General features: G+C 38.8%; 1 pseudogene; it reads left to right on the forward strand.

Moving 5' to 3' along the window:
* The first annotated feature begins 1,599 nt into the window (after nt 1-1,599).
* LOC145714800 (U2 spliceosomal RNA) lies at nt 1,600-1,751 on the forward strand (annotated as a pseudogene).
* Nucleotides 1,752-23,074: the final 21,323 nt, after the last annotated feature.

Here is a 23,074-nt window from a genome sequence, read left to right on the forward strand (position 1 = left end):
ACTTTTAGTCTGTAAAAGGGAGCAATGGGATCTCAGAGCAACATGTTTACATATGCATCTTCAGCCTAAGAATTGAATTTATTCAAGACAATGAAACAATTAGTTCAAGTATGGAGAATTCAAGACTAGAAAAGGTGAAAAATGCTGTTATGCAGATGGCATCAAAGAGACTCATTTAAGGAAAAGAAGAGAGAAGTACAGGAAAAAATTCACCCAAGTAGAAATTAGTGAATTAGAAATCACTTAGTTTCCTTTTCTTGGGCACTTTCATGGTAGCCTTGCATGAAAAAAACAAAGATTTTACTTTTTCCCTCTGTTTTAAAAGGGTATCTCGGTGATCCAAAAAGGAATGTCAGGGTGCTTGATGCTCATTTGCTGACTGCACAAAGGAAGGCTAATCCTAGGCATGCAGTCCGCTACCTGATTCATATTTTGTTCTCCAAGGAAATTCTGACAGACGGCTGGGTAGGTGTCAATTCCCAAGGCCTCCGACCTCTAGATGCAAACAAAATGGCTGCATTAAGAGGTATGTAAAGTCATTATGGAATCTTGTTTTATCATCATTTGGTCATCTGATGAATGTTATTGGCAGTTGAAGAGATAGTGATGAGGTCGATGCAAATCTTAGAACTGTTTATTTTTTCACCTGTCTGACCCAGATTTTACAATTTAATATTTTATGTAATGGGTAACAGCTTGTAAAGAGTAAAACTTGTCCATAGGCTAATGGAACAAGACCAGCTTTATTGATTATTGTTGCTTATGGCTAGAATGAAGTCATTTCTTCAGTGCTGAAACCTGGTACTATAAAAATAAAGAACCCCCCCCCCGCCCCACCCCGCAAAATACAGGAGAATAAAACACACTTCTTTGCTAGTAACTGGCAACACAGAAATAGAATGTCATGATTAATCCATTTTAGCCTCCTGTCTTCCCGCCTTCCAGCAATTTGTATGAAGGTCCTAGAACTCATAGGCACTGAGGCCACAACAATGAATAAGTATTTCTGCCCACAAGGAGTTCACAGTCTAGAAAGGAACTGTTGAGGGAAACAGATCAATTCTCATCCAGGCAGTAATGTAGAAGCTCAGAGAGCAAAGCAAATACTGTGAGGGCATTAGGAAAGGCTTACTAAGGACAAAACATTTGAGCTAGATTTGGGAGGATTCCTTAGCTAGATAAATAGGAAGGGTATTCTAGGCAGAGGGAATAGCTTATGGGGAAGATAGACATGTAGTAGGCACAAATAGACTATGGTGTAATAATATTTGCAATAACACGATTTTCTGTTTATTTTCAGGTTTCCTTTTTAGTTTTAACTTATCCATAGGGTTATTCAAGGGCATTAACACCCAGAAATATTTGACTTTCTGTTACATACTTTTTTAACTTTTAATTTTTTTTTTGGAGACAGAGAGAACGTGTGAGTTGGGGAGGGGCAGAGGGAGAAGGAGAGAATCTTAAGCAGGCTCCACACCCAGCATAGAGCCTGAAGCCAGGCTTGATCTCATGACCATGAGATCATGACCTGAGCCAAAAGCAGGAGTTGGATGCTCAACCAACTGAGCCCACACTTTTTTTAAAAAGCACCAAAACGTCATCACTTCTCAGCCTTTTGGCTAAGATCAAGTGTAGTATATGTTCTTATTAATTTAATAAAAGCACCAGTGGCTCGTTAGCGGCTCCCTAGGTCAATGTTTTATAGGGAATTGTACATTAGAAGAAGTGAGATATTCAGCAAAGCATCCTCTTTGGGCGGAATTTCTAAACTCTCAGAAAGAGAGAAGAGAATGACAATTCAAAATAGAAAATTTCAGCTTTTTAAATAAAAAATGTCTTGTCAGTTCTTTGTTTTTTTTTTCTTTTTTAAAATTTTCATAAACGCTTTCTGCTCTTTGCAGAACATCTGCAATCAGTTTTTCCCGACTATGATTTGCGTGAATATGGAAATTACTGGCAAACCTGTATTGCCGATATCAATTCTCTGATCAGCTGTTTGCGTTCTGAAGCCAACACAATACGAGTAAGTTCTTTTTTATTTAAATATGGTCGCTGCTGTACAATTGCATACTGTGTACAATTCCGGAATGGATAGCATGAGACACTGGATCTTTAGGCTGTGTGCTCAAATTCTTGTTTATTTAATTTAGGGGCAGTGTATGTTCTGTGCCTGTTTGTTTCACTCTTTGACATTTATCCTCCATACAAATACCCTAAAGATAAAAGCAATCAAATGGAGTGTTAGAGTTCGTATATTTGAAGCCACGGTGTATACTAGAAAAAAGTTTCAGCTGTGAAGGTATTTGGTGAATCTTTTTCAGTATCCCATTGAGTAACACAGAAAAGAGCAGACTGCGGTGCTGCTTAGCTGTTCTAATGGTACTTATGGATGGCACAGGTGCTTGTTCGCTTTCAGTGATGGCAGGACCTGGTGAAAAGCATGCATGTCATGAGGTTAAGCAATCGTAGATATGTTGTACTTTCCACAGTTACATGGTAAACAGGAATCTAGCTTTTCTCTAATCCATTCTATCTTCAAAGTGCATTAGAGATTTTTTTTTATGTTTTATTTTATATTTGAGAGAGAGAGCGCGCGAGCAGGGGAGGGGCAGGGAGACGGAGACAGAATCCGAAGCAGGCTCTAGGCTCCGAGCTGTCAGTGCAGACCCCAAAGTGGGGCTCCAACCCACGAGCTGTGAGATCATGACCCGAGCCGAAGTCGGACTCCTAACCGACTGAGCCACCCAGGCGCCTCTCATTAGAGATTTTTTAACATGAACAGGCCAGTAGGGGAGAGGGAGAGTGTCATATCTATTGCCTTCTCCTGAAGAAGCATTTAACTCAACAATTTCTCATTTCTACCCACCCCTCTAAAAATCCCATGTTATTCTCACCACATACAGTCACTCCTGCGTCTCTGGAGTGAGTTTATGGAAACTCTCTGCCAAGAATATTTGTAGCTGAGCTTATGTTTTCCTGGTGAACGGCTTGATTTCAGTGATAGCTCACGCACCATCTGTCTGAAACCAAATCTGCTTATTTTTCACATTCCCTTTTATATCCTACAAAAACTGCACCCTAAACATTTGAATGTAAAATTATGATACTGCCTGGAAAATGGTAATTTGCATATTTGCTTAGGCGTCAGAAGAGAAGCAGCATCTGCCAAATGCCTGCTATGTACTTGACTAGGAGAGGGATAGGTCTTTGCCACTCAAAGTTGGGTCCGCGGACCAGCAGCAGCAGCAGCACCACAGGAAAGCTTGTGAGAAATGCAGAGTCTTGAGTTCCACACCAGACTCACTGAGGCAGAATTTGCATTTTCGCAAGACCCGCAGGTGATTTGTGTGCACATTGAAGTTTGAGAAGCCCGGACCTAGAGCAGTGGTTGTCAGCCCCCGGTATGTATTAGAATCGTGCGAGACACTTTTAAAGAATGTAATTAATGCCTGAGCTTTCCCACTCCTTCCATCAAAGATTCTGGTTGAATATGCCAGGAAAATGGGACTCAAGCACAGCTTTAAAATTAAAAAGATTCTGAGGGTCTTTAGAGATCCCTAGAGTCTCTAGCCACCAAGGAAAGAGAAAGAAAACAAAAATATTTCAAAAAAAAACCCCCACAAGTTATCATCTCCAAGAAGCTGATTTATTCGTTTATTCATGAGATGTTTCCTAAGTACTTATTTTGTGCCAGCAATTATCATTCAGGTAATTAGATAAAGCTGCCAGGTTCTCCAAAAAGCAGGCAGTTAAGGCAGTTTGAGGAGGAAGCCACACCTCTCCTTCTATCACGGCTTTCGCTCACCTTATTGGAGACGGTTGCTTCCTTACCAACCTGGGGGGCTCTGGTACCTGATGGAACATGTCCACATTTTCTCCCAATGGGACTTTGTTTATAAATACAATTTGGTGTTTCAGCAGAAAGCTGGTGACAACAGTAAAGGCCCTACCAATCCTGATACACCAGTGGCTGCAGATTTGAACGGTACGAGGTATGGTAAAGGCAGTGAAAGCAGTTCCCAGTTATCTCAGCAAGCAGCTGCCTCAGAAACAAGAGGAAATGGGAATTCTCAGCAGAACAGCAGCGCTTGCCCCAAAGGAATTAAAGAACATTCCACTGATAATTCATTGGTATCTTACGAAGCATTGGGTGAGTTAAAATAAGTTCTCTTGATGATACATGTTGAATCTGGGTGATGCATTTATGGATCCTTGTACTACTTTTATGTATGTTTGAAAGTTTTCATAAGAAATCTAAACAACCTAATCTCTTATGTTAAGGAGTTAATGAAAACAGACAACCTAGTTCTGAGACTGGTAGTTTTTAACATTAAGCTAAACCTGTTACTTTTCCTTTGAAAAGCAGTTCTCAGCTAATTCTTTCAGCCAGTGTGAACCCTCAGGTTAGGCATCTTTTTTTTTTTTTTTTTTAATGTTTATTTGTTTTTGAGAGAGAGAGACAGAGTGTGAGCCGGGGAGGGGCAGAGAGAGAGGGAGACACAGAATCCAAAGCAGGCTCCAGGCTCTGAGCTGTCAGCACAGAGCCCGACATGGGGCTTGAACCCATGAACCGTGAGATCATGGCCTGAGCCGAAACTGGACGCCCAACCAACTGAGCCACCCAGTTGCCCCTTAGTTTAGGCGTCTTGCTCCGCAGGTGAAGGAGAAGGTGCTACAGCTGGATGAGCCAGAAGCAATTCAGGTGTTTTGCTCTCTCTGTGCCCAGCACATGGCTGGCGCTCCTTAAAGAGCTTTTGTGTGAATTGATGAATCCCATCTGTCAGAACACTTTGCCCCTACCGCTAGCTGTCTGCTGGAGGCACATCCCACTTGATTAGTGTCAAGCGGCAGTCGGTTCTGTAGGTGACCACGCCACCTGCCACTCATGCTTCCCAATACCCCTCCCTCAGTATGCTGGGGTGTAGTGGCACTGGAGGTAGCAAAACTATTTTCTGTTTCTCCCCAGCCCCCATGTCAACCCTAAGGAAGAATATTACCTGTGAACCTGTTCAGACGAAATTATTCAAATGATGCATCTTTATATTTTTTCCATTATAAAAGTAATAGAACTACTCTATTTGTTCAGGTTGTATGCCATAGAAACAAACTCTGGCCCAATTAAACCATAACAAAAATCAGAGGGTGAATAGCTCTGAGATTTAAAGAAGCAAAGAACAAACCGAGCCACATGCAGGAGCCAAACTGCCAGGCCCAAGAGTGCGGCCTCTGGGGTCTATTGAGGTCTGTGGGTCTCTGTGTCTTCCATGATATCTAGGTTCTGGTTTTCTCTGGTCACCGTTCAGATTCCTAGGAGAAAGAATCTGATTTGGGGTGCTTAGGTCAGAGGTCTAGAACCAGGGGATAGAGCCATTTAAGCAAATTGTGAGCCAGGCAGCTGAGCTGCCCAGTTTGTGTATAGTCTGTTACACCATTTGATTCTTACAAATTGGAAAATATTTGGAAGGGAAGAAAAGCTCCCACAAGATACTGTATCCCATCAAGATACTGTATCCCATCAAGATACTGTAAAACACTATTATGGGCATTTTAATTTTCTTCTACTTTTTTTCTTACCTTTTAAAACATTATGGTCTCTATGCTCTTCTTTTTAAATATGATAGGTGTATGTTTTTCCTCTAGAATCTCCAGTGTTTATGATCATTGCTTTTAACAGGTATATAATATTCCATTGAGTAAGTGCTCTAATTTCTTTAACTACCTCCCTCTTTTTTTTTGCGGATTTTTTTTGGAGAGGATTATTAGTCATACAATTCATGCTGCCAGAAAATTCCTTTGTATAGCTCTGTACATATTTTGGATTTTCTTTTTTTTATTAAATTTTTTAATGTTTATTTTTGACAGAGAGAGAGAGGGAGAGAGAGAAGGGGAGGGGGAGAGAGAGAGAGAGAGAGAGAGAGAGAGACAAAGCTTGAGTGGGGGAGGGGCAAAAAGAGAGGGAGACACAGAATCCGAAGCAGGCCCCAGGCTCTGAGCTGTCAGCACAGAGCCCAACATGGGGCTCGAACTCACAAACCATGAAATCATGACCTGAGCTGAAGTCAGATGCTTAAGTGACTGAGCCACTCAGGCACCCTGGGTTCTCTTCTCAAGTTAGGTTCTCAGAATTTGAAATACCAGGTTAAAGGGTATTAATCTTTTTTTCAGGCCTTGATAAATATTGCTAGGTTAATCTTCCAGAGTGAAGTCTTTGGACCCACTAAGTGAACTTTTGAATAATTTAATGTCTCTTGCTAAATGTTGGATCTGGGGGATTCAGTAATTAATACTGTTACTCATTAAATGATGAATGTTTCAAGATGAAAAATACGTTTATGGACCTGTAAGAATCCTATTGTATTTCTCTAACATATTTTCTCCAACAAATAATTCTTTATTATGTGTAAAATATGATATTTTTAAGTGTGGTTAATTTGAATGACTAGGACTGATGAGAGTTGGTGATAATTAGGCTGTAGAGTTGAGGAATGAGAATAGGCTTAAAATTTATTTTGAGGTTCAAATAAGTTATCTAAAATAAGATAATTAAGTTGCGTTTGCTGATTTTTTTTTAAACATTATTTTTTTAATTTTATTTTTTATTTTTAAAAATTTACATCCAAATTAGCATATAGTGCAACAGTGATTTCAGGAGTAGATTCCTTAATTCCCCTTACCCATTTAGCCCATCCCCCCTCCCACACCCCCTCCAGTAACCCTCTGTTCTCCATATTGAAAAGTCTCTTATGTTTTGTCCCCCTCCCTGTTTTTATGATTTTTGCTTCCCTTCCCTTATGTTCATCTGTTTTGTCTCTTAAAGTCCTCAAATGAATGAAGTCATATGATTTTTGTCTTTCTCTGACTAATTTCACTTATCATAATACCCTCCCGTTCCATCCATGTAGTTGCAAATGGAAAGATTTCATTCTTTGTGATTGCCGAGTAATACTCCATTGTATATATATACCACATTTTCTTTATCCATTCATCCATCGATGGACATTTGGGCTCTTTCCCTACTTTGGCTATTGCTGATAGTGCTGCTAGAAACATGGGGGTGCATGTGCCCCTTCGAAACAGCACACCTGTATCCCTTGGATAAATGCCTAGTAGTGCCATTGCTTGGTCATAGGGTAGTTCTATTTTTAGTTTTTTGAGGAACCTCCATACTGTTTTCCAGAGTGGCTGCACCAGTTTGCATTCCCACCAATATTTCAAAAGCATTCCCCTTTTTTCCACATCCTCACCAACATCTGTTGTTGCCTGAGTTGTTAATGTTAGCCATTCTGACAGGTGTAAGGTGGTATCTCATTGTGGTTTTGATTTGTATTTCCCTGATGATGAGTGATGTGGAGCATTGTTTCATGTGTCGGTTGGCCATCTGGATGTCTTTCGAGAAGTGTCTATTCATGTCTTTTGCCTATTTCTTCACTGGATTATTTGTTTCTAGGGTGTTGAGTTTGATAAGTTCTTTATAGATTTTGGATACTAACCCTTTATCTGATATGTCATTTGCAAATATCATCTCCCATTCTGTCGGTTGCCTTTTAGTTTTGTTGATTGTTTCCTTTGGAGTTTGCTGATTTTTAAATGATGAGTTTAATAACCAATAAAAAAAAACCTACATTTACATTTTTTTGAACATTTATTTATTTTTGAGAGAGACAGAGCATGAGCAGGAGAAGGGCAGAGAGAGAGGGAGATACAAATCCAAAGCAGGCTTCAGGCTCTGAGCTGTCAGCACAGAGCCTGACACAGGGCTCCAACTCATGAACTGTGAGATCATGACCTGAGTCGAAGTCGGGTGCTTAACCAACTGAGATACCCAGGTGCCCCAGAAAACATACATTTTAAAAATTATAAAAATTTCAGTAATAACCTTGTTCTTTTTTTAAAAATTATTTTTAAAGTTTATATATTTATTTTAGAGAGGGAGAGAGTGACAGAGTGTGAGCTGGGGAGGGGCAGAGAGAGAGGAAGAGAGAGAATCCTAAACAAGCTCCACACTCAGCACAGAGCCCGACTCGGGGCTTGATCTCACTACTGTGAGATCGTGACCTCAGCCGATATCGAGTTAGATGCTCAACTGACTGAGTCATCCAGGTGCTCCTGTTGCTTCTTTTTGAAAAAGCGTTTTTTTTTTTTTTTTATAGAGGACAACGATGCATGAAAATTACTTAGTATTTATTACTAAATGGAATGTTAAAACTGATTATATCCTGAAAGGCAAAAGAACACTAAATCACTTTCCTGAACAATCAGAACATGTGTAATCATATCAGCAGTGATTCCTGTTTCATTTGTCATGCTATCTCATGATACACTAAAAATTTAAGGCCTTAATATTTTTTTTAATGTTTATTTATTTTTGAGAGAGAGACACATACACAGAGTGTGAGCAGGGGAGGGGCAGAAAGAGAGGGGGACACAGAATCTGAAGCAGGCTCCAGACTCTGAGCTGTCAACACAGAGCCCCATGTGGGGCTTGAGCCCACAGACTGTGAGATCATGACCTGAGCTGAAGTCAGACACTCAACTGACTGAGCCACCCTGGTGCCCTAAGGCTTTAATTTTTTTAACGTCTCAAATTCTGGAGCCTAAAAATTCAGAAAAATCAACCATTCTGTTAAAGCCTTTTTAAAAACTTGAACCCTACATTTGCCATGAAAGTTGACATCTTCTTTCTCTTTTGCTTCTAGAATATCTTGGAAATCCAGATAGAAATATCCAGTTGCCGCATTCAGTGCTAAGTATGGCAAAAGCAAAGTCTCACCCAGAGCTGTCAGCCATATACTTAATTCGCAACCTGTTCACAGAGGAAGTCCTGATAAGAAGTAACATCTATGGCAGCTTGGGGCATGGCATGTATGCCCTTAATCCGAATAGGATTAACGCTCTTCGAGGTGGGTTACAAGTTGAGTATGTGAGAATAAATAAAAAGCAAATTATGTTACAGAAGGACAGAAACGACAATCCATTCAGTTTGTGTGTATTTTAAGGAAAGATGGAGCTGTAACTAATTTCCCTCTTTAGAGCATAACAAGGAGCGTTTTCATAAATTGTGTTCCTTTTGCATTTGGATTTCCCAGGCTAATTGCTCTGTCTTGCCAGGCATATGGAAACTCAAACACCTCTGTTTACTGAGGATCAGGGTCGAGGCTGCTGGGCTTTATCAATTTGCCAAAGTGTCAACAATAGCACAGCGGGTTAATTTGCTAGATTTTTCTTGTGCATATGAGTACAGTGTAGTCTTTATCTATGATGTATATGGATGAAGCTTCCAAAAGCAATTCTATGAAATTGTTAATTTGGAAAACGCACGATGCAGAATATTTCTTATTTGTATCGCTGGTCCCCATCAAAGAGAGAGTTCTGAGCACCATCTCAGTTAGTTCTTCTTTGGTTCCTGCCTTCATATCACACATACCCAGCAAATTTGAACAGCGCTTTGTGTTTCAGACTGAACTAAAGAAGGCTGGCTTACAGCACCTTTTGTAAGCATTTGCTGTCATCTAATCCAATTGTTTTCAAATGTGTTTTTTACTGCAACTCATAGTCAAAAATACAGTTTATGTTGTGACTCAGTACATGTGTGTATGAGTTTTTAAAAACACAAGGAAAAGTTTCACAAGCAATGCTTATTATTTCTATGAGAATTACATTCCAGTGGTTTCTATTCTAATACATTTTTAAAAATGTGCTGCCATCACTGATCTCATGACCTAGTAATTGGTCACAGTTTGCAATTTGGACATCACTGAGCTAACCCACCAGGCAAAAAACCAAAACCTAATTCCTCTTACATTACAGTAAAAAAAAAAAAAAGGACACAGACTTTGTAACCAATCTGGAAATGAAGGTGTTTATAGGAGAAATATTATCTTTCTAATTAAAAAAAATTTTAAGTGAGGGGGAAAAGGTGACTTTTATAGTTCTTTTAATATCTGGAATATATTAGTTCCTTAAAAGTAGACTAAAGATACTACACTATGCATTTCATTTTGTTTTATCCCGTATTATATTACAAATCAAGAAGATGTCTTTTGTAGTAAAAAATATTCAGTATGAGTTTGACATACTATCCACATGGGGCATATTTTAACAAATTTTCCATAAGACTCAAAGTTCTGTTCCGTGTAGAAGGGCAGCCATTGAGTTATCTCAGCAGGGAGAATATGATAGAATCATCATTGTCCTAGGGGCTTGGGCAGAGCCAGGCCCAAGGAGGAGAATATGACCAGAAAGCATATTTTACTTTAATATAAGGACAAAATGAACTTAAAGAATGAATAGAGTCAGAGCAAAATCTCAGTGAGCAGAGATGAGAGGCGATTCCTGTACTCATAGAAAGACTGGACTTTATGGCCTCCAACATAATTTCTGTAAAAGTATCAGTTCAGTATAAAACACACAGAAATGTACAGAAATGATATAGTAATATGATCACTTGTCAATCCAGTACAGATATAGGTATTTTGCTTTTTGTGCTCCAGGTGTTTTTTTTTTAAATAAAGCATTACTAATATAATTAAAATTCTCTCCCATCATCCCTTTCCCTGTATTTCTCCCCAGAAGTAACCACAGTCTTGGAGTTAGATTTATCATTTGCATGCATATTTTACACTTGTGCTACTCGTATTGATAGATCTATAAATACTATATAATATTCTATAGTTTTAATGTACATAAATGGGGATATATAGTGTGTATCCTTTTGCTAATTTTTATCACTCAACATTATGTTTTTGAAGTTCATGCATTTTAACTGCTGATTGGAATCCCATTGAATGAATAAACCAGTTTATTCTATTCTAATTTCTTATTCTCAGATTTTATTATTTGGAGGGAACTCTTACAGAAATTAGTAGTCAAATATGTCTAGTAGCCAAAGGTGTGATTTCATAGAAGAAATTATTGTTCACACTCTATGATGAGAGTTCAGTATCACTTAGGGGCTCTTTAGATAATGGTTTACATGGAGAAAGTTAGTAGGCTGCAGATTTGCAATCAGCGAACAATCCTTATACCTTCCCATCTATGTCTGTATATGACATAACTATAAAAGCTTAGCAATAGGAAGTACATCACACATCCTCTAATACAGCTTTTGCCCCAGAGCAGGAATTTGATCTCAGCTTTGACATATAGTCACCTCTCCTCAGCTTGAACATTTCCATTGATGGCAATCCACTACATTTTTTAAAGTTTTTAAAAAAATTCTAGTTAGTTAACATACAGTGTAATATTAGTTTCAGTTGTACGATTTGGTGATTCAACACTTACATATAATACCCAGTGCTCATCACAAGTGCCCTCCTTAATCCCCATCAACTATTTCACCCATCTGCCTACCCTCCTTCCCTCTGGTAGCCATCAGTTTGCTTTCTGTGGTTAAGAGTCTGTTTCTTGGTTTGCCTCCTTCTCTTTTTTTCCCCTCTGCTCATTTGTTTTGTTTGTTACATTCCACAAATGAGTGAAATCATATGGTATTTGTCTCTCTTGGACTAACTTATTTCGCTTAGCATAATACTCTCTATCTCCATCCATGTCATTGCAAATGGCAAGATTACATTCTTTTTTTTATGGCTGAGTAATACTTTGTGTGTGTGTGTGTGTGTGTGTGTGTGTGTGTGTGTGTTTATACACATACATACCAGTATTCTTTATCCATTCATCAGTCGATGGACATTTGGACCATTTCCATAGTTTGGCTATTGTAGATAATGCTGCTGTAAACATTGGGGGGGGTGTCCCTTGGAATTAGTATTTTTGTATTCTTTGGGTAAATACACAGTAGTGCAATTGCTGGATTGTAAGGTAGTTCTAGTTTTAACTTTGTGAGGAACCTCCATACTGTTTTCCAGAGTGGCTGCACCAGTTTGGATTCCTACCAACAGTACAGGAGGGTTCCCCTTTTTCCACATCCTCACCAACACCTATTGTTTCTTGTGTTGTTGATTGTAGCCATACTGACAGGTGTGAGGTGATATCTCATTGTAGTTTTGACTTGTATTTCCCTGATGCTGAGTGATATTGAGCATGTTTTCATGTGTTTTGGCAATCTGTATGTCTTCTCTGGAGAAATGTCTGACCATATCTTCTGTCCAGTTTTTAATTGGATTATTTGTTTTCTGAGTGTTGAGTTTTATAAGTTCTTTATATTTTTTGGATAGAAACCCTTTATCAGATATGTCATTTGCAAATATATTCCCTCATTCCAGCAGTTGCCCTTTAGTTTTATTGATTGTTTCCTTTGCTGTGCAGAATCTTTTTATTTCGATGAAGTCCCAATAGTTTATTTTTGCTTTTGTTTCCCTTGTCTCTGGAGACCTATCTAGAAAAATGTTGCTAGGGTTGATGTCAGAGAGGTTACTGCCTGTGTTCTCCTTTAGGATTTTCATGATTTCATGTCTCACTCACATTTAGGTCTTTAATCCATTTTGAATTTATTTTTGTATATGGTGTAGGAAAGTGGTCCAGTTGCTGTCCAGCTTTCCCAACACTATTTGTTGAAGAGATTGTCTTTTTCCCACTGGATATTCTTTCCTGCTTTGTCAAAGATTAATTGACCATATAGTTGTGGGTTCATTTCTGGATTTTCTATTCTGTTCTATTGATCTATGTGTCTGTTTTCATGCCAGTACCATACTGTTTTGATCACTAGAGCTTTGTAATATAACTTGAAGTACAGAATTATGTTGCCTCCAGCTCTGCTTTTCTTTCTCAGAGTTGCTCTGGCTATTTGTGGTCTTTTGTGGTTCCATACTAATTTTAGGATTGTTTGTTCTAGCTCTGTAAAAAATTCTTGTGGTATTTTGATAGGGATTGCATTAAATGTTAGATATTTTAACAATATTTGTTCTTTAAATACATGACCATGGAATGTCTTTCCATTTCTTTGTGTCATCTTCAATATCTTTCATCAGTGCTTTATAGTTTTCAGAGTATAGGTCTTTCAACCAAGAGTATACCTCTTTGGTTAGGTTTATTCCTAGGTATCTTATGGTTTTTGGTGCGGTTGTAAATGGGATGAATTCCTTAATTTCTCTTTCTGATGCTTCATTATTGGTGTATAGAAATGCAACAGATGTCTGTACATTGATTTTATATCCTGACTTTACTGAATTCGTGTTTCAGTTCTAGCAATTTTTTGATGGAGTCTTGCAGGTTTTCTACGTAGAGTATCAGGTCATCTGCAAATAGTGTAAATTTTACTTCTTCTGTGCTGATTTGGATGCCTTTTGTTGCTTCTTGTTGTCTGATTGCCATGGCTGGGACTTCTAGTACTATGTTAAATAACAGTGGTGAGGGTGGCCTAGGGGGCTCAGTTGGAAGAGCAGCTCTTAATCTTGGGATCATGAGTTCAAGCCCCATGTTGGGTGTAGAGATGACTAAAAAAAAATAAATAAACTTAAAAAAATAACAGTGGTGAGAGTGGACATTCCTGTCTTGTTGCTGACCATAGAGGAAAAGCTCTCAGTTGTTCTCCATTGAGGATGATATTGTGGGTTTTTCATACATGGCCTTTATTATGTTGAGGTATATTCCCTCTAAACCTACTTTGTAGAGTGTTTTTATCATGGATGGATGTTGCACTTTGTTAAATGATTTTTTTGCATCTATTGAAATGATCATATGGTTCTTATCTTTTCTTTTATTAATGGGGCGTATCATGTTGATTGATTTGTGAATATTAAACCACCCTTGCAGCCCAGGAATAAATCTCACTTGATTGTGGTGAATGATTCCTTTAATGTACTGGTGGATTCGGTTTGCTAGTATTTTATTGAGCATTTTTGCATCCATGTTCATCAGGAATGTTGGCCTGTAGTTCTCTTTTCTTAGTGGAGTCTTTATCTGGTTTTGGTATTAGGGTAATTCTGGCTTCATAGAATGAATTTGGAAGTTTTCCTTCATTTTCTGTTTTTTTGGAAAAGTTTGAGACTAAGAGGTATTAACTCTTCTTTTAAATGTTTGGTAGAATTCACCTGTGAAGCCATCTGGACTTTTGGTCCTGGACTTTTGTTTGTTGGGAGAGTTTTTTGATTACTGATTCCATTTTTTGCTGGTTATTGGTCTATTCAAGTTTTCTATTACTTCCTGTTTTAGTTTTGGTAATTTATGTGTTTCTAGGAATTTATTCATTTTTTCCAGGTTGTCCAATTGGTTGGCATATAGTTTTTCATAATATTCTCTTATAAATGTCTGTATTTCTGTGGTGTGGTTATTTATCCTCTTTATTTAATTTATTTGGGTCATTTCTCTTTTCTTTTTGATAAGTCTGGCTAGAGGTTTATCAGTTTTATTAACTTTTTCAAAGAACCAGCCCCTGGTTTCATCGATCCATTTTTTTAGTTTCTATGTCATTTATTTCTGCTCTGATCTTTATTATTTCCTTCGTTTTGTTCGTTTTAGGCTTCGTTTATTGTTCTTTTTCTAGCTCCCAGATTTCCACAGTCCTGACCTTCTGTTGTTGCATGCCTTGCTACTTTCCTCGTTTATAAGCCCTACGAACGCATCTGCTTCTGACACCTTTGAATCAGCAGGTCTCTTCGCTGTGGGATTTTTCAGTGGGAACTAACTCTGGAGTGTAGCATTTCTCATTTGCACAACTGTAAACTTTTCCCCCAGGAAACTTCTTTCATGACTAGTGTTTCAGAGAACATTTTTTGGGAAACACCAACCACTTTAGGCTCCTGTTACAGCCGGTTGAAAGCTTTGCAGATGCTGTATTTGTCTTCCAGTCTATTAGTTATCCATCCCAGCTTTGCTGTCATGGGCAGATGGGCCAAGCCTGCTTTCCATAACTTCTTTTTTTGTGAATAAAAATGTCTGGCAGCATAAAAAACACTAGTGACATACCAGTGAAAGCCTCCTCCCAGGCTACCACTGATGTATTAAGTAGTCCTTTGAATGTGAAAACTTTTTAACTTTGTCACATACCTTGCTAAAAATTTTGGACTTATGCTGTTTTTATGTCATTATCCTGATTTCCCAGCTTCTTAATCTTATTGAAAAATAAATGAGATTAATGTACCCAACTAATGCTGGCCTGGATTATTCATCAGGTCCTTTTGTAAGACCTCAGATTTACTTCAGAAATTACCGAGGGGCGCCTGGGGGGCTCAGTTGGTAAAGTGTCCAACTCTTGATTTTGGCTGAGGTCATGATTTCACGGTTCATAAATTTGAGCTCTGCGTCGGGCTCTGCACTGAAAGCGCAGAGCCTGCTTGGGATTCTGTCTCTCCCCCCCTCTCTGCCCCTCCCTCATTTCTTTCTTTCTCTCTCAAAATACATAAATAAGTTTTAAAAAAGAAGTTACCTAAAAAAGTATCTGAGGACAGTTCTGCTCTTCCAGTTAAATAACATCTCTCTTCTCTACCTTTCCCTTTGTGTGTGCTCCTCCTTTCTCTAATATCCTAAATTTTTCTAATTTGAGCTTTGTTGCTTTGTTACCTTCCCTTATAGACAGTTTCCTCTAACTGCAAGATCTAGAGACTCTCATTCTTTCTTGTCTGAGATAAACCAAGCAGCACCAAAAAATTTAGCAGTTACAGCTTCTTGCCTCTAAAAGTATAAAAGTGGGGCACCTGGGTGGCTTAGTTGATTAAGCATCGGACTTTGGCTCAGGTCATGATCTCACAGCTTGTGAGTTTGAACCCCGTGTCAGGCTCTGTGCTGACAGCTCAGAGCCTGAAGCCTTTTGCAGATTCTGTGTCTCCCTCTCTCTCTCTCTCTCTGCCCCTCCCCTGCTCACTCTCTGTCTCTCTCTCAAAAATAAATAAACATTAAAGAAAAAAATTAAAGTAAAAAAGATACTTCAGCATCTTTTGTGTTACAAAGACTTGGCATGTCATGTTATAATGAGTAACATGCATGTTTGATAAATTTAAGAATGAGAAAAGTTTACATTGGGTATTGAAGGCAGGAGAGGATTTCCATTCTGGTTATGTAGTAAGTTCATGGGATATTGTTATTTTACTATGATTTAAGAATGGAGCTATTTCATGTTATCCTTTTAGATGAAAAGATTTGTTCAGCTAATTTAATAATATAGTCCATGTGTTTTAAAGTTTTAATGACCCTTTCTTTCATAGACACAGCAATAGAACTGAGGCTGAATAAATTCATTTCTCTGAGAAGTGATTTCTGAGTAACTAATGTTTTTGGATTTTACCACCAGAATTTCTTGGAGACGCCTACCCAACCTGCGATCTATCAGAAAGTGGATATGACTGGAAGTTGTGTGTGACAGCTATCAATAGTTGTATCCGTAGTCTTAGATGTGACTTCAAGAAGTCCACATCCAAAGCATAGCCGCTTCCAGCAACAAACCCTTTAACAGAGTCAGAGCCAAGAGATATCGACTGACTGAAGTACTTGAATGTCAGCCATTCTAATTCTACATTGTTTTTACTGCTGTATCATCCTGTAAGTTTCTCAAGTTATAATTCCAAAATTAGCTTGTTGTAGTGGCAGTGTAGTTCTGCATTCACAACCAAAGAAATATCCAGTGTTCTTTTTCTGCCCACATAGAATTGCATTAGGAAGAATTGCGTTAGGAAGATGTGTAATGTTTCATCTCATGAACAAAGTGATGGGTGGCATTCCAATAAGAACCTCTAATTAAGGGAATGGTAGTAAACTCCTGAAGGTTGTTTTCACTGCTGTTTTAATATAGAATGAGAATAGCACATTTAGCTCTTAGTGACAGAGGAAATCTGAGCACCAGTGACACAGTGGTAAGGTAGAGAGCCATAGTTGGATAGGCAAACCATAATGCCAAGTGTAGGAATTTGTAGGTAGTGGATATTCAATATTTGTCAAGTGAATCGTCACTGTAGATCTTAGGCCTGAACTCCACTGACTCAGCAGGGAGGTGTGGTTTGCACATAACCAAATCTCCCATGTTGGTTTTCTTATACATCCATCCATAGGGGATTCATAGGATTGACATCTCATTGTTTGACCCAAGCTTTCCAGACATGAGACCTATGTTTTTTTGACTTACTCCTGATAAAAAAACAGCATTCTTCTAATTACCTCCGGTTAATATTTTATCACAGCAGTTTTCTAAGAGTCAACATAGAAAATCCTATCAGGCGGCTTTTTGGTTCCATTGAAGTAATTTAAATTTAAGAATATATCACTATGAATAAAAAGAATCTGACCAGATTAAGACACTAACATTTTTGTTGTTGTTGTTTCTGAAATGTCTGGGTGAAGGTTTATAAACAGACCGTGTTTTTCTGATTTTACTGTTGAAATGCATACAAATTTAAATCTTACAGTGTTTAAATGAAAAAAAAAAATTGATCAGAGATTCAATTAGAAAAAAGTGATCTTAAAGGATATTGGCAAGAATATTGGAGAATGAAAAAAAATTCCATTTTGCTCATGAGTAGGATTTTATTTTTAGCTTAAGCACTTTAAAGTTCTTGAATGTGTGAGCCATAGAAATACTGTATAATTTCATTGTTTGATCATTTATGTTTAAGAAACATTATGTCAAAAAAGAGAAATATTCTGTTAGTTATAATGCCATCTTTTAGCTTTCAACCTATCAAACGGTCTTCAGTTACATTCATTTTATAGCATCTTTAGTTATTGTTAAGAAGCAAATTTTTTTCCTTGTGGGAGTTCACTCTTTATCTGCAGTCATTTGCTTATGACCCATGGATTTTCCTAGATAAGTTTTCTGATCCTAGATCAGTTTTTTGATTAAGGCAAAGAAGAAATTCAATAGAAAGTAATGAATAGGTCAGTCAATGTAATTTGTGTGAAAGTTGACAAGTCTTGTTATTTTGGTGACTTGTGAAATAGTTTAGGATTGTTTTATATGGTTAATTTGTAGAATAGATACATTTTTCAAATGACATCTTTTGAAAACTCAACTTAGAATATTTTAGTGAAATATGGTATAATTAATTTTAGAAAAATAAGATGTAAGATATAATTTTTATGACTCTTACCCAAATATATAATTTGCTGTTAGTTGCCTTTAGGTTAATAAAATTATAGTATTTCTATGCATACCTTTATATGTTTAGGCTATGTTACAGTGATCTTTAAAAGTAAATAATTCAAGTAAAAAAAAATCTTCCATAGAGGGCCAAAGAGTTTGGACAGAGTTATTCAGATTAATTCACCTAAAATAATCTTTGGCCTCACCATTCAGTTTCACAAATAATTTTACAAACTACTGGTAATATAGCTAATATGGAAAAGTAATAAAATTATATCTTAGACAAGATTAAATTTCAAATTTTATATGCAGATTTCAAATTTGATTTTTATTTTGTGTTATCTGAAATATCCCCTGGATTAGAAGCAAAATTACAAGAACAAAAACTTTATATTTACCAAAATTTTTCAAGATTTACATGGTTAACTTTATTAGGGTGGCTGCTGATATAAGTTACTAGACCAGTCCTGTCTAATACTGTTACCAACATAATGGTAATGTCACTAGCCACGTGTAGCTCTTAAACACTTGAGATGTGGCTAGACAGGAACTAAATTTTAAAACACTACCACATTTTAGCTGATTAAAAATTAAATTAAAATAGCCACATGTGGATAGTGGGTGCTGTATTGGCTAGCACAGTTTATAATACCCATTACTTCTTTTTTTTTTAATTTTTTTTTTTTAACGTTTATTTTTGAGACAGAGACAGAGCATGAACGGGGGAGGGGCAGAGAGAGAGGGAGACACAGAATCGGAAGCAGGCTCCAGGCTCTGGGCCATCAGCCCAGAGCCCGATGCTGGGCTCAAACTCACGGACTGTGAGATCGTGCCCTGAGCTGAAGTCGGATGCTTAACCGACTGAGCCACCCAGGCGCCCCCTTTTTTTTTTCCCCATTATTTCTTTTAAGAAAGTGTTTAAAATGATTTCTTAGTTTGAATCATAATATACGCACAACTTATTTTTATTTTTTTATGCACAACTTTGCAGTCACACTGAGCAAAATAAATTTCATAAAGGTGCTGCATATTTTATTTTAAACTAAATGAAACCTTTTCTGTCTTCAAAGTGTCACAGGATCACTCCATTATTGTATTAGTTCAATGTTAAAGATTTTAAATGGCTGTTCATAAGACTTGTGTTTGATAAATAAGTTTATCTTTCATATGTCTTATTTTACAAATAAATACAATAAATATTTAAAATATTCTTAATACTGATGCTTTGGTTGTTCTTTTACTAATGCAATCCACAATGTTTTTTTTTTTTAAATTAACATATTTTTCATCCCGTTCCATAAAAGTGGTACAGTTAGAATGTTTACTTTCTTGCTTAATAAGCAAAATGGAATAGTTGAACCCAGCAACAGTGACTTACTATTGTGGGTATAGTCATAAGGATATTGAAAACTTTGGAAGTGTTTTACCCTTCTTGGGTAAAAAAGAAGTGTTACTAAAGCATAATATTTTATACTTTAATATTTATTTAAATATATGACACATTTTTATTTGTAATAAAATAATAACATTGGGACGGGAAATTAAAAAATAATAAATTAGGGTAAAGGAGGTAGTGAGCTTGAACGTGGTTTAGATTGCCACTGTTCCGGAGTGCTGCAGAGATGGTCCTCTACTAGATGCAGAAATGATCTTTAAAGACAAGTGAAAAACAGCTGAAAATCTAAGCCTTACTGGCCAAAGGCCACGTAAACTGTTACCATATATTTAAGTAACAATGTTATTGCCACCTGCGGTAGCTGCTCCGCCCCGCGGGCAAGCAGCCCCGCCCACTCACGGCTGCGCTCAGGTACGCAGGCGCAGGCTTCAAGCTGTTCCCGCCAGTACCTCTGGTATGGCGGGAGAAGGCCTCCCCGACGCGGGTGCGGCCGTGACTCAGTAACCGGCCGGGGCCTGGGCGGTCGCGGCTCCAAGGTGGCACAACTCCTTGTTTGAGGACCAGGGTCCGGCAGACGTGCACCCTGCCGAGTCGAGTTCCTCAGGTGAGCAGCACCCCGGCTTGGGGCTACAGCCTCGGCCCGCCGGTCCGCGTGCTTGTTGTTGAGACCGCCCCCCCCCCCCCCCCCGCCGTTTCTCAGCCCGCCTCAGATTCTCCTGCAATCCCTGCGGGGCGAGACCAGAACGGGGGCTCCCGCGAAGCTACCCACGGTGCTGGGGCTCCGCTTGTCGCCCGGGCTCTCTTCCCAGGGAAGGAAGGAACGAACCTGAGGCTCAGGGAGGCCTGTCCGTGTGGTGCTCGCAGGTCTGGGTTAGGGGCGCTGCGGTCCGTGTGTAGTTCTCTTACCCATCTCGGGCGGTCTGCCTTGGTCTCTGTGGTGCAGGGGGGTGCCTCAGCCTTAGCCCGTGCTTCAAGATTCTCCCAGTGGTCTTGTTCAGGAATGGTTGTTCCAGTGAGGGACGGTGAAATCACAGACCTGTGTGTTGCCGTCTTGGTGACCTCACTCTTAATTTCTGTTTTGAACCTCTACGCGCTGCGGGTAGAAACTTAGCCTTAGTCATTCAAGGCTTTTGAGTTTGCCGAGAATGCAAGTAAAGAGCCCAGGAGGTGAACAGAGGTAGGTCTGGGAGAATACCAGTGGGTGGGTATTTTCATCCTTTTCTCCAGAATTGATTCGAAGTTTAAGTGGTTTTATACAATGCCAAGAGTGAGGAGGGGGTTCAGAATCAGGTTCTTGTCATTTTTCTTAGCCATCATCAGCTGAGATAACTACTTGATTCACCTGGTCTTTAGCCATTGGCCCAGAACCATTCTTATTCTTGTCCGCAAGACCCATTCGGGTGGAGAAGCTCCTGTCTCTGCTCCTTCAAGCTGGTGGGAATCATTTTGCTGCTGCTTCATTATTTTGTGTCACAGGCCGGGTTTTTGTTTTTGTTTTTTTTTTAATTTTAAGTTTATTTGGGGGCGGGAGGGGCAGAGAGATGGAGAGAGAGAATCTCAAACAAGGCTCTGTGCTGTCGTGGAGAGCCCCACACGGGGCTCCATCTCGCCAACCTTGAGATCATGACCTGAGCTGAAATCAAGAGTTGGTCACTTAACTGATTGAGCCACCCAGGCACCCCAGGAAAGGAGTTTCATCCAGTTCTCCATAGACTTCCATGTAGGACTGGGTACATAATTTGCAAGGCCCAATGCAAAATGATGAATTCAATTTTGATACTGTTTAAGTAACACAGTTTTATATTTTAACATTTTATTTTGGGATAATTTTGGACTTAGAGAAGAATTGTAAAAATAGTACAGGGTTCCTATACACCCTTCACCCAGCTTCTCGTAATGTTAACAGCTTTAATAACCATGGTGCAATTATGAAAACTCAAATTAACATTGGTTCAATATTATTAACTCCAGACTTTTTGTATTTTGCCAGGCTTTCCACTAAAGCTCTTTTTCACTTACAGGATTCAATCTAAGATCCTCTATTGCATTTAATTCTCATGTCTCCTTACTCTCCAATCTGTGGCAGTTCTCAGTCTTCCCTTGTTCTTCCTGACCTTAACATTTTGAAGAGTATTTGTCAGTCTTTTTGTAGCATGTCCCTCAATTTGGGTTTGTTTAGTGTTCTCTTGATGAGACTGAGGTTATGCATTCTTGGGAATGATGTGCTCTTCTCACAGTATCACAGCCTCTTGAACATTTCAATAAAAAAGTTACCGGAAGGTTTGGTAGTTTGTCCAAAGTCCTAGAGTTGCTAGCACCAAAGCCAGGACTGGACCCCAAGTCTCACTTTCATGCTAGGGTTGTTAACACAAACCTATAAATCCTTTAGTATATTTTCCCAAACTACTGACTTATTTGGCATTTGCCTTTTAAAAATGTTTATTTATTTATTTTGAGAAAGAGAGTAAGCACGAGTTGGGGAGGGGCAGAGAGAGAGGGAGACAGAGAATCCCAAGCAGGCTCCACACTCAGCACAAAGTCTAACCCAGAGCTCAGTCCCATGAACCGTGAGATCATGACCTGAACCGAAATCAGGAGTCAGACACTTAACTGACTGGCACCCCAGCATTTGCCTTTTAGGATTGTGATTCCCGAGTCCTTGTTTGGTCCCTGCACAGTGAAGTAGGAGAAGGGGGATACTGAACAACGGACAGATAACCTAGGAGAAAAATAGTACATACTCCAACTGCTGTGAGGTTAAGTGCTTGTGTCCCTGCTGCTTCGTGGATGGTGGTGATGATGGTCACCACTTAATGAGCTCCAGCTGTGTGCCAGGTTTCAACTAAGCATCACCACCCCCCACTTTTAGAATTTCTGCTTTGCGGAAGAGAAGCTGAGAGCCACATTTCCCATAACCCCTGTGTCAGTATGGTTCCAGTTCAGAGTTTGTTGATGAGAGGAACTTTCATGAAATTTGTGGGCTGAAGAAAAGGAGAAGCTGTTTTGCACCACAATGAGGGCAGATGTGAGATTTACGGAAGCTCCCCCTCTAGCCTGACCTTCCTATCTTTGCCTAACTCAATGGTCTGGGAGTAGCAGGTGTGCAGTAAGCAGGGGCGTTCCTCATTCACCCTGCCTTGCCACACCTGAAATTCCACTATTAGTTTGATCTCTTTGGCTTGAGCCTAATTTGACCTTTTCCCCTGTGAAAATAGAGGTTCTGTCTGCATTCATCCTGTATGCTTTCATGGAGCTGAACTTGTTAAATCCATTCCTCACAGTTGGTTCAGTTTGGAGTGTGAGAGAGCATGAGGACATGTTCGTTTTGAGAGAGACTTCTACGCAAAGAAATTAGTGCGATGTGTTGCAGTATTCTCTGTAATAGGATAAAAAATTAGAAATGTGTTAAAGAATATTTTTTAAAAGTAAAATTATGGCTCTCAGATATAAAATGAACATATGTTAGAGATTTTATTTAACTTGTTAGGGAACCAATAAGATGTCACAACCATTTCAAAGGATAACCAAACAACATATTTTTATTAGATTAGTAATATTGAAATGAAAGTGCAAATGGAGGCAAAACTGGCTCCTCCCACAGTTGGAGAAGGAATTAATTGAATCTCCACCAATTTATTTGCATGTCTATAGATAAGAATTATTTTCCATTGCTATCAGTTATATACAACTTACAGAATGGAAAATCAGAACCAGAT

This window comes from Panthera onca, chromosome X (genome assembly GCF_046562875.1).
Source record: "Panthera onca isolate mPanOnc1 chromosome X, mPanOnc1 haplotype 2, whole genome shotgun sequence".
In the NCBI taxonomy this organism is placed as follows: Eukaryota; Metazoa; Chordata; class Mammalia; order Carnivora; family Felidae; genus Panthera; species Panthera onca.